Raw genomic sequence first — 17,147 nt, 5'->3', positions numbered from 1 at the left:
AACGTTCGCAAATCTGGTAGAGTTAGCAATCCACCTGAAAGATATGGATTTTTTGTAGAAGGTTGCTACGTGGTAGATTCGGATGAACCAACCACATACCGTGATGCAATGTCCAAGAATGATTGTGACAAATGGCTTGAAGCCATGAACGTTGAGATGCAATCCATGTATGACAACCAAGTTTGGGAATTGGTTGAACCACCACTCAACTCCAAAGCTGTTGGAAGTAAGTGGGTTTTCAAAAGAAAAACTGATATGCATGGAAACTTGGATACTTATAAAGCAAGACTTGTAGCTAAAGGTTTCACTCAAACTCAAGGGGTTGATTATGATGAAACTTTTTCGCCTGTGGCAATGCTAAAGTGTAACATCCCGAAATTTTTATATTTATAAATAAAAGAAAGTTATGTTTAGTAATTTCACGTTTTAGTTATTTAATGTCGAGTAAGGAACGGGTCTTGGGCTTAGTTATTTTATGAACTCGGCCTGTCTCGACCCGTAGGAAGCCAACCCGAGCCTAACCAAACCCGTAGTATATAAACGAAAGTTCTTGACACTTCCACCATTTTTCACCATCTTCCTTCACTTACACCCACCCAAACACTCTCATTTCTAGAGAGAGAAGCTAGAGAGAGAAAGTTCTCTAATCACAAATCCGAGTCCACAATCTAGTTCCTAATCGTTTTTGGTAAGTCCCTCTCGAAAATCATCCGTTTTCATAACCATTTTCGAGCTCAAATCGAGCAAAAACTCCCATTTTCGTAACTTGAGTTTTCGGGTCAAAAACCGCCTTGTTTTGGTGTCAAAATGCAAGCTTTTGTGTTTAAAAGTACAAGGAATCGATAGCCCTTTCAATCCCGAGCATTTCCATGTCAAAAACTTCGATTTTGGGTCAAAAATCTGGAAAATCTGGAAAACCCGTGGGTTTCTCCGTCGCCCAGCTTGAAGGAGTCGAATCAGACTCATTCGATCGAACCAGTCGATCGAATCAGTCCATTCGATCGAATGCGTAGATCGAACAAGTCCAGTCGACCGAATAGGGAAGCAACCGAATAGTCTCCAACTCATTCGATCGAATGAGTTTTGTATTCGATCGAATGAGTGTTGTATTCGATCGAACGTGTTCCTATTCGATCGAACGTGTTCCTGTTTGATCGAACGTGTTCCTATTCGATCGAACGTGTTCCTATTCGATCGAACGTGTTCCTATTCGATCGAATCAAGCCAGAACCAAGCTGTTTCCGAGTTCGCCTAAGGTTTAACTTCGCCTGAAGCGAAGTTCGTTTATAAAATGAATTAAAAACCTAATGGAAAATGTGTTAAGGCAGTTATCGAAAACGAGTAGTAGTAGTTAATTGATATGTGTAAATATTATACAGTTAGCCGAGCCCAGTTAAAGAAAGGAATTTCAATCAACGGAGAACGTAACCGTATTCAGGTGAGTTTCTAGCCCCATTTCCTTGTTATGTTTTCGGGGCTGTGTGCATACTCGATGTGAAGTGTGAATCCACTTACTTTAAGTGGTAAGTGTATGCTATAGATGTTATATGAGGTATATATTTATAATGCTTGTCGGTACGTGAACGATCTTCGGATATTGCACGTATCGCCAAGGATAGCGATTGCCAAGTGGTTGATAGTGTGTATGAATGATGTGATGTGACTTGTTCACTACGTAAATACTAAACTAATATGAGTGTGACCAAGGCAGGTTGAGGTAGAGTGTGTTAGAGGTAGCAGGAGTCTAGTAAGGGTGTTAGTGGCATAGCGTGAGTGCGTGATAGGGAAAGCCTATACGTGCCTTCGTTATTAAGTGGCATAGCGTGAGTGCGTGATAGGGAAAGCCTATACGTGCCTTCGTTATTAAGTGGCATAGCGTGAGTGCGTGATAGGGAAAGCCTATACGTGCCTTCGCTATTAAGTGGCATAGCGTGAGTGCGTGATAGGGAAAGCCTATACGTGCCTTCGTTATTAAGTGGCATAGCGTGAGTGCGTGATAGGGAAAGCCTATACGTGCCTTCGCTATTAAGTGGCATAGCGTGAGTGCGTGATAGGGAAAGCCTATACGTGCCTTCGTTATTAAGTGGCATAGCGTGAGTGCGTGATAGGGAAAGCCTATACGTGCCGTTGTAATTAAGTGGCTAAGCTGTAGGGGTAATTAAGTGGTTAACAGTGGCATGTTAGACAGTGGACTATGTGTCTTCGGATACGTATATATATATTGTATGAAGTGGTTGTATGATAAGTTGCTTGATTAACTAGAACTCACTCAGCGTAGCTGACTTTTAGTATGCACGCAGGTGAGCTGATTATAGAGTTAGCATGAGGATGACACACGGCATGGATTGAACGGCTGGCATCTGAAGAAAGAAGTAAAGATGTTTTAAATATAAAGTTTTGTGTTATGATATCAAAGAAAAGATTGAATGATTTGTAACAAATGATTGATGTTTTATATTCCGCGAAAAGTTTTAATAAACTCTGATTTGAAGAACTGTGTTTATGAGTAAATCCGACGCGAAAGTAGGGCTTCCGGTAACGGGGCCCTACAAGTTGGTATCAGAGCATAAGTTCGAGAGATTTAAGCATCCTACATGCTTAGACTCGAACAGAAAATGGGATTTAAGTAAGAAAGGAAAGAAGATGCCAGTTCAAGAATGCCATGTGTCGCTCAAGCAAGATCAGTAAAGGTAAGGTGTATGATTAAATGATATATGTTAATGAGAAAAGAAAGATATGTGAACGTTAGGGATAGGAATAATTGATTGTTTGATTTGGCAAACTGCTTATGTAGAACCAGCACAAATGGACTCATAAAGGGAAGTGTATAGGACACGGAAAGTAACGTGATCAGCTAATCACAACTGGCCACTGTTATTACCTGTTAGCCTTACTATCCTTGTACTAGATAGATCCTTGAGTGATGATGTTTGTGTTTTCCCTTTTAGATTACGATGGCTGGAGCTGGAGAATTTGTTGAAACTGGGGGTCGCACTGGGCGTCGTGGCAGGCCTCGTCTTGTCCGGCAACCCTCGGTGGAAGAAGCTTCCCACACCGAAGATGAAGGAAGCGCAGCTGGAGGAGACCAGAACAACAACGAAGAAGTTCAACTTAGCCCTGCAGTTCAAGCAGCCATTGTTCAAGCTGTAGTTGCTGCTGTGAAGAACCTGAATCCCGAAGGGTCCGCTGGAAGCCGTGAACGAACCGTTGAAGGGGCAGGTGGTAATAATAGAAAGAATGACGAGAGGGAAAGGGATAACTCGAGTGAGGTAAAGTCTGTGAAAGGTGATGAAAGGAAGAGGGGCCGAGGCGGTTGCAACTATAAGTCCTTCAAAGGTTGTGACCCGCCTAAGTTGACTGGTTTGGGAGACGCAATCGCTACTCTTCAGTGGATAACCGCCATGGATAAGGTTATCCGCATTAGCGAGTGTCGTCCTGACCAAGCAGTGGGTTATGCCACTCAGTCATTTGAAGATGAGGCCATGTACTGGTGGGAAACGGTCGAACAAAGGAAGACCCGAGAGGAGATTAAGGCCATGAGGTGGGATGACCTTAAGGAGTTAGTGATGAAAAGGTTCTGTGCTGATGCTGAGGTTGAGAGGGCCGAGATGAAGTTTCTGAATCTAAAGGCGGACAAGATGACACATCGGGAGTACACCACTGAATTCAACCGCATGTCTAGGTTGGTACCTGACATGGTGAACACCGAGGCGAAACGGATCAAGTGCTACGTTAGAGGACTTCCCTAGAAGGTCCGCATGTTGGTCAGGGCCAACAAACCTGTTACCTTTGAGTCTGCGGTCGAGTTGGCGGAGATAGTCTATGATGATCTGGCGGCGGATGATGTGGGAGTGGAAGATGAGGGAAAAGGGAAAGGAACTAAAAGAGCTGGGGATATCGTGGAACATGCAGGGAGAAGGACACAGAAGATGGCAGGGAGTGGAGCATGTAAGGTGTGTGGAAAGATGCACTTGGGGGAATGCAAGGCTGGTCCAAACCAGTGCTACCGATGTGGGAGGGAGGGGCACCTCTCCCGTGATTGCACCGAGGACCAGAAGTGTTATAGGTGTGGTAAGTCAGGTCACATAGCTAGGGAGTGTAGAGAAGCCGTGGCAGTGAGGGAAGGAAGAGGAAACGCGTGAAGGGATGGTCTATTAGCTGCTGAGGAGGTTGCAGGAGAATAAGTGGCATGTCACAGTTGTTTTATGTTTAGTAGTTAAAGAGTGTTTTATGTTACAGTTGAACCTATGTTGTTTAGCAAGCTTGAATGATTTCCTTTTATGTTATGAAGTACTTGTGACTTCTTGTGCTTTAGTATGAACGATCTATGAATTTAACTTGAATGCATGTTGGTTATAATAAATAGTTGTGTGATGGTAAAGCGTGTAAATATAAGAAGTTTTCCGTTTATAGGGAATAAGTTAGGTTTCGGGGGCGAAACCTCTTTAAGGAGGGAAGACTGCTAAAGGTTTCACTCAAACTCAAGGGGTTGATTATGATGAAACTTTTTCGCCTGTGGCAATGCTAAAGTCTATTAGGATATTATTTGCCATAGCTGCACATTATGATTATGAAATTTGGCAAATGGATGTCAAGACCGCTTTCCTAAATGGATATCTTGAGGAAGATGTCTATATGGTTCAGCCTGAAGGTTTTGTCGATCCGAAACATCCTAATAAAGTATGCAAGTTAAAGAAATCAATCTATGGATTGAAACAAGCATCTAGAACTTGGAATCATCGTTTTGATGAAGAAATCAAAAATTTTGGGTTCATCAAAAACGCTGATGAGGCTTGTGTGTATAAGAAAGCTAGTGGGAGTATAATTACCTTCTTAGTATTGTATGTCGATGACATCCTACTATTTGGAAATGACATTCCAACCATGGAAAGCGTTAAGGCTTGGCTTGGAAGTAGATTTTCCATCAAGGATCTTGGTGAAGCTGCCTATATTTTGGGAATAAAGATCTATAGGGATAGGTCAAGGCGCTTGATAGGTTTGAACCAAAGTACATACATTGATAAGATCTTGAAAAGGTTCAAGATGGAAAACTCCAAGAAAGGTTTTGTACCTATTCAAAGAGGGACCATATTGAGTTCAGCTCAATGTCCAAGCTCAAAGGGTGAGCAAGAGACGATGAAACAAATCCCATATGCTTCTGCTATAGGATCCATCATGTATGCGATGATATGTACTAGACCGGATGTGTCATGCGCTTTGAGCATGACAAGCAGATACCAACAGAATCCAGGAAACAGTCATTGGATGGCTGTTAAGAGCATATTGAAATACCTTAGGAGAACTAAGGATATGTTTCTGATATATGGATCTGGTGAGGAGGAACTCGCTATAAAAGGTTACACGGATGCGAGCTTCCAAACTGATCGAGATGATTCTCGATCACAGTCTGGGTATGTGTTCACTCTTAATGGAGGAGCTGTCTCTTGGAAGAGCTCAAAACAGGAAGTGGTAGCATTGTCCACTACAGAATCAGAATACATCGCCGCTTCATTGGCAGCTCAGGAAGCTGCATGGTTGAAGAAATTCATTACTGATCTAGGGGTGGTCTCTTCCATTCAAGACCCCCTAGAAATCTTTTGTGACAACGAGGGTGCGATTGCACAAATCAAGGAACCTCGTTCGCACCAAAAGACAAGGCACATAGAGCGGAGATTCAACTACATAAGGGATGAAGTTGAAAAAGGAAAGATATGTATTCGCAAAGTTGGAACTGATCAAAATCTTGCGGATCCATTCACGAAGCTCCTAGAAAGACCGAAACATGAGCGTCATGCGAGTGGCTTAGGACTTCGATATTCTAGTAATTGGATTTGATCTATTTTGTATTAAAGTTTAAAAGACTTTTGTAATTTAACTCTTTTGTATGATTATGGAATCTTGAGTTAAATTCTAATTTTGCATGTTTAATCCATGAATAAGTTATCTTATTCCAAAAGTCCGTAGTCGATCACATTTGTGGGAACAAATATGAAGCAAGACTATTATGAACTAGGATTGGTGGATATTCATAAGGAATGAATATGGAGCATAGGTTTGCTGCCAAAGTTCATAGATATTTGTGGGATACAAATATTGGACTGACCCGCTCTCAATATTACTACATGGAGTCGATTGACTTGATCATTAGTAATCTTGAGTAAAGGAGAATTTCATATTATCCTTAGACCTGAGATGTATATTGGGTCTTGATTTTCACCAAGTATTACACTTTGACTCTCCCCTTCGCTATTCGTAAAAGATGGTACATAAGGATGAGCTCAGGTGGAGTATAAAAGTGATAGTGGGAGGCGTATACAGTCAAGATGGAATTTGTTCCTCTTATGTGTTGAGAGTTTAGATGTCTAAGGCCTGATAAAGTTGAATTGTAAAGAGAATGATCACCTATGTCTCTTAGATTCAACATGACATCTAGTAACAAAGGGATATAATGATAGATTCATCTAAATCATATCAAGTAAGGAACTTGAAGGGATGATGTTATTGAATGGCACTTCGTCAAACACATTAGGGGTGGTGAACTGTTGTTAGGCGGTATTCACCACTTGCATTAATTTTCTATGTATCTCGTGCAAGTGGGAGATTGTTGGAATTACGTATGCCCGAGACACATACTTATACTAATGTGGCTAACTGTGTTTGATCCAAGTCGGGTCATACCCAATAACAAGCTAGACAACACCAAATGTATTCCTTTAGTGATTTGATCATTTAAAAGAATACCGAACACTACGTGTTTAGGAAATTGGTTTTCTAAACAAACACACTTGAGGATTTAAATAAATTATCTGGATAATTTATTTATATAAATTAATTATTTAATTGGTTAAATAATTATGTAAATGCATGTACATTTTATAAAATTAAGTTTTATAAAATGAATGGAGATGGTTTTAAATGGTTAAAACAAAATAATAAAAAAAAAAAATAAAATAAAAAAAAATAAAGGGGAGCCGTCCACCCCATGTGGGTGGAAGGTTTTGGTCCAATCAAATTCAAGGCTTTCTTTTGGTCCATGTGATGCCTCTTTATGAATCTCCACATCCAAGACATGCATGAATATTTTCATTTTGAATTTTCAAGTGTTAAAATCAAGTTCATATTCTCTCTCTTTCTCTCTAAACCCACGGCTCAAGGTGGGCAGATTTTGGGAGTCTTTGGGAGCTCATATAGTGTTCATAAATCCTAGCAATCACTTGGTGTTGTCACAAATAGCTTGGGGTATCACACTCTTGAGGTCTTCTTCTTTGAAGGCTTGTCGTTCATCCACCATCTCCTTCAACAAATCACTTGTTCTTCTAAAGGTAGAAGAAGGTACAATTTACATTTTGTGAGCATTTTGTTCTTGTAATTTTGATCCTTGTTCATTGGGTTTTGATTTTAACATAATGGTATGTTCATAACAAGTTTTAAAATCCTAGCTTCCGTTGCGTTTTCTAGTTAAATATGGTTAACTTGAACTTTGATTATCTTGTATAAAACCCAACACTAACCTACCCGCATGGCGGGAACGTTGAGAGCTAGTTTGTCTGAAGCTCCAAGATGGAATTGACTTCAACATGACTGATCACTATGTTGAAATACCAAGACCACCTGGAGAATCTACAAATGAAACTCAAATGTCCCTAACTGCGAGAAGGTTACGCACCTACCCGCAGCAAAGACATGTCCTATACGCAGAAAGCTATGCGCACCAAGTTATACGCGCAGAACACTTGGTCTATTCTCCAGTTAAGGAGATTACTCCCGCCCGAAAGGAAACAGTAGCGTGTTTCAGAGATTTTCCACTTTTTACTGTACACTGACAAAAGTACCTGAAAAAGGCACACTGTAACATGAAAAGTCAACTGTCAGCCACCCTATTCTCACCAACCCCAGACCTGCATGTTCTGTCCAAATCAAATCAAAATCTTTTATCCACCACTCCACTCTTAAGTAAATAATAATAACTTCCATACTTTATCATCATTACATTTAGATATGAAAAGATTTCAATCCCCTAAAGCAAGGGATTGTGTTCCCTTGAGTTTGCCTATAAATTTGTAGCCTAAATTATCACCCAAAACACACCTCAAAGAACTACAAACTTGCACTAATCCTTTCCCAAGCATCCGTTGTTTCTAGCTCCGATCCTGTTACTAGGTAAGCCGAGAATATAACCTTGAGACCTACTATCCAACCCTTATATTCTCCTATTTCTTGATCTTAATATATATACATGTTATTTAATCGTATTCTAGACCTTCGATTCCGAGGCCAACACCAAGAAAACCCGAATCTCGATTAATCCCTTAACAAGAACCTCAGGTGAGTCTCACAGCCCCTATTTTCACTGTTTTCACTGTTTTTAAACTGCTTTCGGGGCGAGGGACACGTACTTAAATAATGTTTTATCATGGTATACTTACAAGCTATGCAAGCGATTATGTGTTTAAGTTATGTTTCATGATGAGCAATGCAAACGGTTATCTAAGGTTCTCAATGTATGTGCGCTAGAACTCGAGTAAGTGATCACTTTACCATTGGAACTCTAAGGGTAGGGACTGCTGGTTTGATCCGCCCACTCGTAGGGGTCGCACCTCTTTGCATGGACGAGTGCCTGGCATGGGGCAGTACTATGGGGTTGAGCCCGCTCGTAGGGGTCGCGCCTCTTTGCATGGACGAGCGCCTTGTTTTCCGGCACAACGTCTGCGCGTAACCCGCGGGACGGTATCCTTAGCTCGTAGGGGCAATGCCTCTTTGCATGGACGAGCACAGTTTCTCAGAATTGTTCGCGCGTAACCCGCGGGACAGTATCCTTAGCTCGTAGGGGCAATGCCTCTTTGCATAGACGAGCATAGTTTTCCAGAAACGTCTGCTCGTAACTCGCGGGACGGTTTTACGTTATTTTAGCTCGTAGTGGCTGCGCCACTTACATAGACGAGCACCGTATCCAGAATTTGTTCACGCGTAACCCGCGGAACGATTTTTATCAGAATATTGTCAGAATTATGTATTAATATGATTTTACCAAGCAGATGTTAATGAGGTTGCCAGAAATGTTTTAGAATGATTTTATCAAGTTACTAAAACTTGTGAACTCACTCAGTTTATACTGATTCAAATGTTTTTACGTGTCTTTCAGGAGATAACTAGGTAGCGCATGGAGTCACACTTAGAGCACCACACGCTGAACATCTAAAACAAGCTTTTTGGAAGATTTTGGTTTTATCCCCTCGATGCGCACGGTTACCCGCCGCGCAAGGGGATATGGCGAGGAAATCTTCAGTGTTATACTTGGATGTTTCTTTTTGTAATCTTTGAACAATGTAATGTGTTTGTACTAAACTTCTCATGCGCAATAAAAATCTTTGAATGTTTTGCAATGGCCCGTGCTTAATTATCAATCCCCACTCGTGCGCGCCCGGCTGTTTCCGCCGCTCAGGGCCGGGTGTGACAGATTGGTATCAGAGCACTGGTTATAGCGAACTAGGAAAAGAAGTTTTTAACCTAGACTATAACCTTTGGGGAATCGCATGAAATATTTTTCAAAGAATATTTTCAAAAGAATATTTTCAAAAGAAAAATCACACACGCACTTAGGAACACGGGTCACAGTGTCTAGAGATAAGAACATTATGTGCTCTGAGTACATGCGCTAAGTTTGTTATATTTTCTTTTTATGAAAAGAATGCCTCCAACCAGAGCCAAGGGAATTACCATGACACCCGAGGAGCTCGCAGAAATAATCGCGCAGGCGATTGCAACGCATGAGGCCAGCAAGGCCGAATCTAGTCAGGGTCGCCAAGAGAACGAGACCCCAGAACCCGAATCAGGAGCCTTGAACAAAGGATGCTCCTATAAAACATTCATGGCCTGTAGGCCTTGGCCGTTCAAAGGCACCGAAGGAGCCATTGGGCTCTACAATTGGATTGACAAGATGGAGACCGTTCTCTCCATCAGCGGATGTAGTGAAAACCAGAAGGTCCTTTACGCGACCTGCCTGTTCCAAGAAGCAGCTTCGTCTTGGTGGAAGCTCCAAGTAAAGACTTTGGGGCGAGAAGTTGCTCTTCACAAGACCTGGGAAGAATTGAAAGAAATGATGATGAGAAAGTTCTGCTCTCGCGCAGAAATTCAGAGCTTGCAACAAGAATTCTGGAACCACACCATGATAGGAACGGATATCGATGCCTACACCAATCGTTTCAACGAGCTTTGCCAGCTGGTGCCAGACATGGCAAACACAGAAGAAAAGAAAATCGAGAGGTACATCTTTGGGTTACCTCCTGTCGTTAGAGTCCCGCTCAACGCCGCCGCACCTCCGACCTTTGACGAGGCGGTTGCGCGAGCCATCACCCTTACAAGGGATACGGTTCGTGCGGGTATGTTGACCGCTCGCTTGAACGAGCAGCGAACCTCTGACTCCAAGAGGAAATGGAACTCCCACCGAGGGTCAGACTTCAAGCAGCCACCGCCCAAGAAGCAGGAAAGCACAAGGGTTTACGCGATTCAAGCCGCGGAACCATCAAGGAAAGGATACAGCGGGCCTCGCCCATGGTGCAGCAAATGCAAGTATCACCACGAGGGTGAATGCGCAAAAATCGAATGCGCCAAATGTGGCAGACCAGGACACAAGGCGATGAATTGTCGCATCAGAGAAGCTGGATCGAGCGACAGCTGCTACGCATGCGGGAAGCCTGGACACTTCAGTCGGGATTGCCCACAGAAAGGAAACCAAGCTCGCGGGAGAGCTTTTGTGATCGGCGCGGGTGAAGCAAAGGAAGAGCCGAATGTGGTAACCGGTACGTTTTTGCTTAACGGTCATTATGCATCTGTCTTATTTGATACTGGCGCTGACCTAAGTTTTATATCCCATGAGTTTAAAAACTCCCTGGGCTTAGCGACCAGTAGGCTAGACAAACCTTATACTATAGAACTAGCCAATGGTAGGCAGTTATGCGCGAATGAAAGGACTGAGCAATGTGTATTAGTCATGGGAGGTCATGAGTTCAATATAAACTTGTTGCCAATAGATTTGGGAAGTTTCGATATTGTGGTAGGTATGGATTGGTTGGTCGAGAATCTCGCGGAGATTGTTTGTCATGAGAAGCAGGTTCGGATTCCACTGTTGAACGGAGAAACTTTGATGATTCAAGGGGAAAGAAAGGGAGTTGCGACGAAACTGATTTCGTGCCTAAAGGCGCGCAAGTGCCTAAGGAAAGGGTACTACGCCTTCCTGGCGCATGTAATAGAGAAGGGAGATGAGCGAAGAATTGAAGACTTACCTGTAGTGCGCGAATTTCCAGAAGTTTTTCCTAAAGATCTGCCCGGATTGCCGCCACCGCGACAAATCGAGTTTCGAATTGATTTGGTCCCAGGAGCTGCGCCAGTAGCCCGAGCGCCTTATCGATTAGCTCCATCTGAGATGCAAGAGCTATCCAATCAGTTACAGGAACTTTTGGATAAGGGTTTCATACGCCCAAGCTTTTCACCTTGGGGAGCTCCAGTACTGTTTGTTAAGAAGAAGGATGGTTCGTTCCGGATGTGTATTGACTACAGGGAGCTGAATAAGCTGACAGTCAAAAATCGGTACCCCTTACCGAGGATTGACGACTTATTTGACCAGTTGCAGGGATCCAGTTATTATTCGAAGATAGATCTACGGTCAGGATACCACCAACTTAGGGTCCATGAGGAAGACGCGCCAAAGACAGCCTTCCGAACCAGATATGGCCATTATGAGTTCTTAGTGATGCCTTTCGGGCTAACTAATGCGCCGGCTATATTCATGGATCTGATGAACCGTGTGTGCAAACCATACTTGGACAAGTTTGTGATTGTGTTTATAGATGATATTCTAATTTACTCTCGAACCAAGGCCGAGCATGAGCAACACTTGAGGTTGATTTTGGAATTGTTAAGGAAAGAAAGGTTGTATGCAAAGTTTTCTAAATGTGAGTTTTGGCTTAGAGAGGTTCACTTTCTCGGTCACGTTGTAAACGAGAAAGGAATACACGTCGATCCTTCTAAGGTTAAAGCCATCGAAAACTGGGAAGCGCCAAAAACCCCAACTGAGGTGAGGCAATTCCTTGGACTAGCTGGCTACTATCGACGCTTCATTGAGAACTTCTCCAAGTTAGCTCTACCTCTGACCGCGCTAACTCAGAAAGACAAGGCGTTTATTTGGGGCGAGAATCAGGAAGCGGCATTTCAAACGTTGAAACAGAAGTTATGTAGTGCGCCAATTTTATCTTTACCAGAGGGGACGGATGACATCGTCGTTTACTGCGACGCTTCACACCAGGGACTCGGATGTGTCCTTATGCAGCGAGACAAAGTTATAGCGTATGCCTCGCGCCAACTCAAGACCAATGAAAAGAACTACACAACGCATGATTTAGAACTTGGAGCGGTTGTCTTCGCGCTAAAGATTTGGCGCCATTACCTCTACGGTACGAAATGTGTAATCTTTACGGATCATAAGAGCCTCCAACATATATTCAATCAGAAGGATTTAAACATGAGGCAACGAAGATGGGTTGAATTGTTGAATGATTATGATTGCGAGATCAAGTATCATCCGGGGAAAGCGAATGTGGTAGCAGACGCGCTAAGCAGAAAGGAGCGAATAAAAACACTACGGGTCAAGGCCCTAAAGCTAACAATTCACGCAGAGCTCTCTACGCGCATCCGAGACGCTCAGCAAGAAGCCTTGAAACCAGAGTTTGTTAAAACTGAATCCCTTGGGGGTATGATTAAGAATTTGGAACTTAAAGGGAACACTCGATATTTTGCCAACCGCATATGGGTCCCTCTCAAGGGAGGACTGCGCGAGCAGGTATTAAACGAAGCTCACAAGACGCGGTATTCCGTACATCCTGGCGCAGACAAGATGTACCAAGATGTTAAAATGTTGTATTGGTGGCCCAATCTTAAAGGCGCCATCGCGACACATGTCAGTAAGTGCCTGACGTGTTCAAAGGTAAAGGCTGAATACCAGAAGCCGTCGGGGTTACTTCAACAGCCAGAAATTCCCATGTGGAAGTGGGAACAAATCTCCATGGATTTCATCACCAAACTACCAAGGACACCTGGGGGTTACGACACGATATGGGTTATTGTAGATCGGCTAACTAAGTCAGCGCACTTCCTGCCGATCAAAGAAACTGATAAAATGGAAAAGTTAGCCCGACTATATATTCGAGAAGTAGTTTCAAAACATGGAGTCCCAGTGTCCATCATTTCTGATAGAGATAGTCGGTTCACCTCAAGGTTTTGGAGATCATTACAAGAGGGGTTAGGTACTCGACTGGACATGAGTACGGCTTATCACCCCCAAACGGATGGACAAAGCGAACGAACGATCCAGACATTGGAAGATATGCTGCGCGCGTGCGCGATCGATTTTGGAGGTAGTTGGGATACCCACCTTCCGTTGGTTGAATTTTCTTACAATAACAGTTATCACACAAGCCTCAAGGCAGCGCCGTTTGAAGCGTTATATGGGCGCAAGTGTAGATCCCCACTGTGTTGGGCTGAAGTGGGCGACAAGCAAATGACTGGTCCAGAAGTGATCCAAGAAACAACAGACAAGATTTTTCAGATAAGGGATCGCCTTAAGGCAGCACGCGACAGACAGAAAAGTTATGCTGATATGAGAAGGAAACCGTTGGAGTTTCAAGTGGGGGATAAAGTACTTTTGAAAGTCTCTCCATGGAAGGGAGTCCCCCGTTTCGGTAAGCGAGGAAAGCTAAATCCGCGCTACATTGGACCATTTGAGATCCTGGAGAGGATCGGTCCAGTTGCTTATAAACTCCGTCTACCCGCCGAACTCAGTGGAGTTCATGATACGTTTCATGTATCCAACCTCAAGAAGTGTTTATCTGACGAAACGTTGATTTTACCGTTGGGAGAAATTCATATTGACAAACAGCTGCACTTCGTAGAAGAACCCATAGCAGTAACCGATTGGAAAGAACAAAAGTTACGCAGAAGCAAAATCAAGTTAGTAAAGGTTCAATGGAACTCGAGGCGTGGGCCTGAATTCACTTGGGAAAGAGAAGATCAGATGCGCACAAAATACCCACACCTCTTTCAGAACATGGCTTCTGCCAGCAACGTCTCCTAAATTTCGGGACGAAATTCGTTTTAACGAGGGGAGAATGTGACAACCGGTAATTTCCCAAACCCATAAGCTAAGTAATCAACCTAATAATTAGGTGATTGTAAATATTAAGCGCGTGCATTTGTTATGTGCACCCTGCGCGAGCGCACCATGTTAAGAACCAGCGTGAGCATATGTTATATGCGCCATGCGTGAATGATTTGGCTTTATGTTTTCATGTAACTTAAACGTTATGTTGTCTATGGGTTGACCATCCCGCATGATGCTAAGGCGGGTGCATCCTACATCGTTTATGCGCGTGCGGAAGGGAACTAACCTACCCGCATGGCGGGAACGTTGAGAGCTAGTTTGTCTGAAGCTCCAAGATGGAATTGACTTCAACATGACTGATCACTATGTTGAAATACCAAGACCACCTGGAGAATCTACAAATGAAACTCAAATGTCCCTAACTGCGAGAAGGTTACGCACCTACCCGCAGCAAAGACATGTCCTATACGCAGAAAGCTATGCGCACCAAGTTATACGCGCAGAACACTTGGTCTATTCTCCAGTTAAGGAGATTACTCCCGCCCGAAAGGAAACAGTAGCGTGTTTCAGAGATTTTCCACTTTTTACTATACACTGACAAAAGTACCTGAAAAAGCACACTGTAACATGAAAAGTCAACTGTCAGCCACCCTATTATCACCAACCCCAGACCTGCATGTTCTGTCCAAATCAAATCAAAATCTTTTATCCACCACTCCACTCTTAAGTAAATAATAATAACTTCCATACTTTATCATCATTACATTTAGATATGAAAAGATTTCAATCCCCTAAAGCAAGGGATTGTGTTCCCTTGAGTTTGCCTATAAATTTGTAGCCTAAATTATCACCCAAAACACACCTCAAAGAACTACAAACTTGCACTAATCCTTTCCCAAGCATCCGTTGTTTCCAGCTCCGATCCTGTTACTAGGTAAGCCGAGAATATAACCTTGAGACCTACTATCCAACCCTTATATTCTCCTATTTCTTGATCTTAATATATATACTTGTTATTTAATCGTATTCTAGACCTTCGATTCCGAGGCCAACACCAAGAAAACCCGAATCTCGATTAATCCCTTAACAAGAACCTCAGGTGAGTCTCACAGCCCCTATTTTCACTGTTTTCACTGTTTTTAAACTGCTTTCGGGGCGAGGGACACGTACTTAAATAATGTTTTATCATGGTATACTTACAAGCTATGCAAGCGATTATGTGTTTAAGTTATGTTTCATGATGAGCAATGCAAACGGTTATCTAAGGTTCTCAATGTATGTGCGCTAGAACTCGAGTAAGTGATCACTTTACCATTGGAACTCTAAGGGTAGGGACTGCTGGTTTGATCCGCCCACTCGTAGGGGTCGCACCTCTTTGCATGGACGAGTGCCTGGCATGGGGCAGTACTATGGGGTTGAGCCCGCTCGTAGGGGTCGCGCCTCTTTGCATGGACGAGCGCCTTGTTTTCCGGCACAACGTCTGCGCGTAACCCGCGGGACAGTATCCTTAGCTCGTAGGGGCAATGCCTCTTTGCATGGACGAGCACAGTTTCTCAGAATTGTTCGCGCGTAACCCGCGGGACAGTATCCTTAGCTCGTAGGGGCAATGCCTCTTTGCATAGACGAGCATAGTTTTCCAGAAACGTCTGCGCGTAACTCGCGGGACGGTTTTACGTTATTTTAGCTCGTAGTGGCTGCGCCACTTACATAGACGAGCACCGTATCCAGAATTTGTTCACGCGTAACCCGCGGAACGATTTTTATCAGAATATTGTCAGAATTATGTATTAATACGATTTTACCAAGCAGATGTTAATGAGGTTGCCAGAAATGTTTCAGAATGATTTTATCAAGTTACTAAAACTTGTGAACTCACTCAGTTTATACTGATTCAAATGTTTTTACGTGTCTTTCAGGAGATAACTAGGTAGCGCATGGAGTCACACTTAGAGCACCACACGCTGAACATCTAAAACAAGCTTTTTGGAAGATTTTGGTTTTATCCCCTCGATGCGCACGGTTACCCGCCGCGCAAGGGGATATGGCGAGGAAATCTTCAGTGTTATACTTGGATGTTTCTTTTTGTAATCTTTGAACAATGTAATGTGTTTGTACTAAACTTCTCATGCGCAATAAAAATCTTTGAATGTTTTGCAATGGCCCGTGCTTAATTATCAATCCCCACTCGTGCGCGCCCGGCTGTTTCCGCCGCTCAGGGCCGGGTGTGACATACGGAAGGGTGTCCATTCTTAGGAAGCCGGCTTGTTTCCTGGCAGTGTAAGAAGTAGACGACGGTCTCCACTTCAACCGCTGAGGCAGAATATGTTGAGGCTTCGAGTTGATGTTCCCAGGTTTTGTGGATCCAAAAACATATGCGCGACTACGGTTTGAAGTTTCTTACTACTTCAATTTTAATTGATAACTCTGCTGCCATTAGCATCACTAAAAATCCCGTATAACATTCTAAAACGAAACATATCGAAATTCGATATCATTTCATACGGGATTATTTTGAAAAGAAATTAATTGACCTTGAGAAAGTACATACCGATTTTCAAAAAGCTGATCTATTTACCAAAGCCTTTGACAAAACTCGTTTTCAAATTTTGCTTGGTTTAAATGGATTGAAGACCCTTGCTGATTTCTTGAAACATGAATAACTATCTATATTTTTGGTTTGATTTTTTCTTTTAAATTTTATTTTTGTTTTGCATTTTAGGGGGTGAAAAATAGAAAATACAATAATATTGTGCTTTTTGTTTGTATTGATAAAATCCAAAAACATTTAAAATTTTAAAAGCCAAAAACGTTGAAATATTTGAAAAAATCAAAAATATTATGTTTTTCTTGTCTTTAGTGTTTTTCTTTAAAATATTTTGAAAATCCAAAAACATTTTAAAATCGTGAAAAACTAAAAAGATTGTGTTTTTAGTTTTTATAGAAAAATCCGAAAAAGACAAAAAGATTGTGTTTTTATTTATGTAAAGAGAAAAAC

The sequence above is a fragment of the Bidens hawaiensis genome, unplaced genomic scaffold, assembly GCF_021521415.1.
Source record: "Bidens hawaiensis isolate Kalapana, Puna unplaced genomic scaffold, B.hawaiensis_p1.1 tig00001336_1, whole genome shotgun sequence".
Classification (NCBI taxonomy): domain Eukaryota; kingdom Viridiplantae; phylum Streptophyta; class Magnoliopsida; order Asterales; family Asteraceae; genus Bidens; species Bidens hawaiensis.
The sequence above is the reverse complement of the archived record's forward strand: the minus strand, read 5'-3'. Positions refer to the sequence as shown.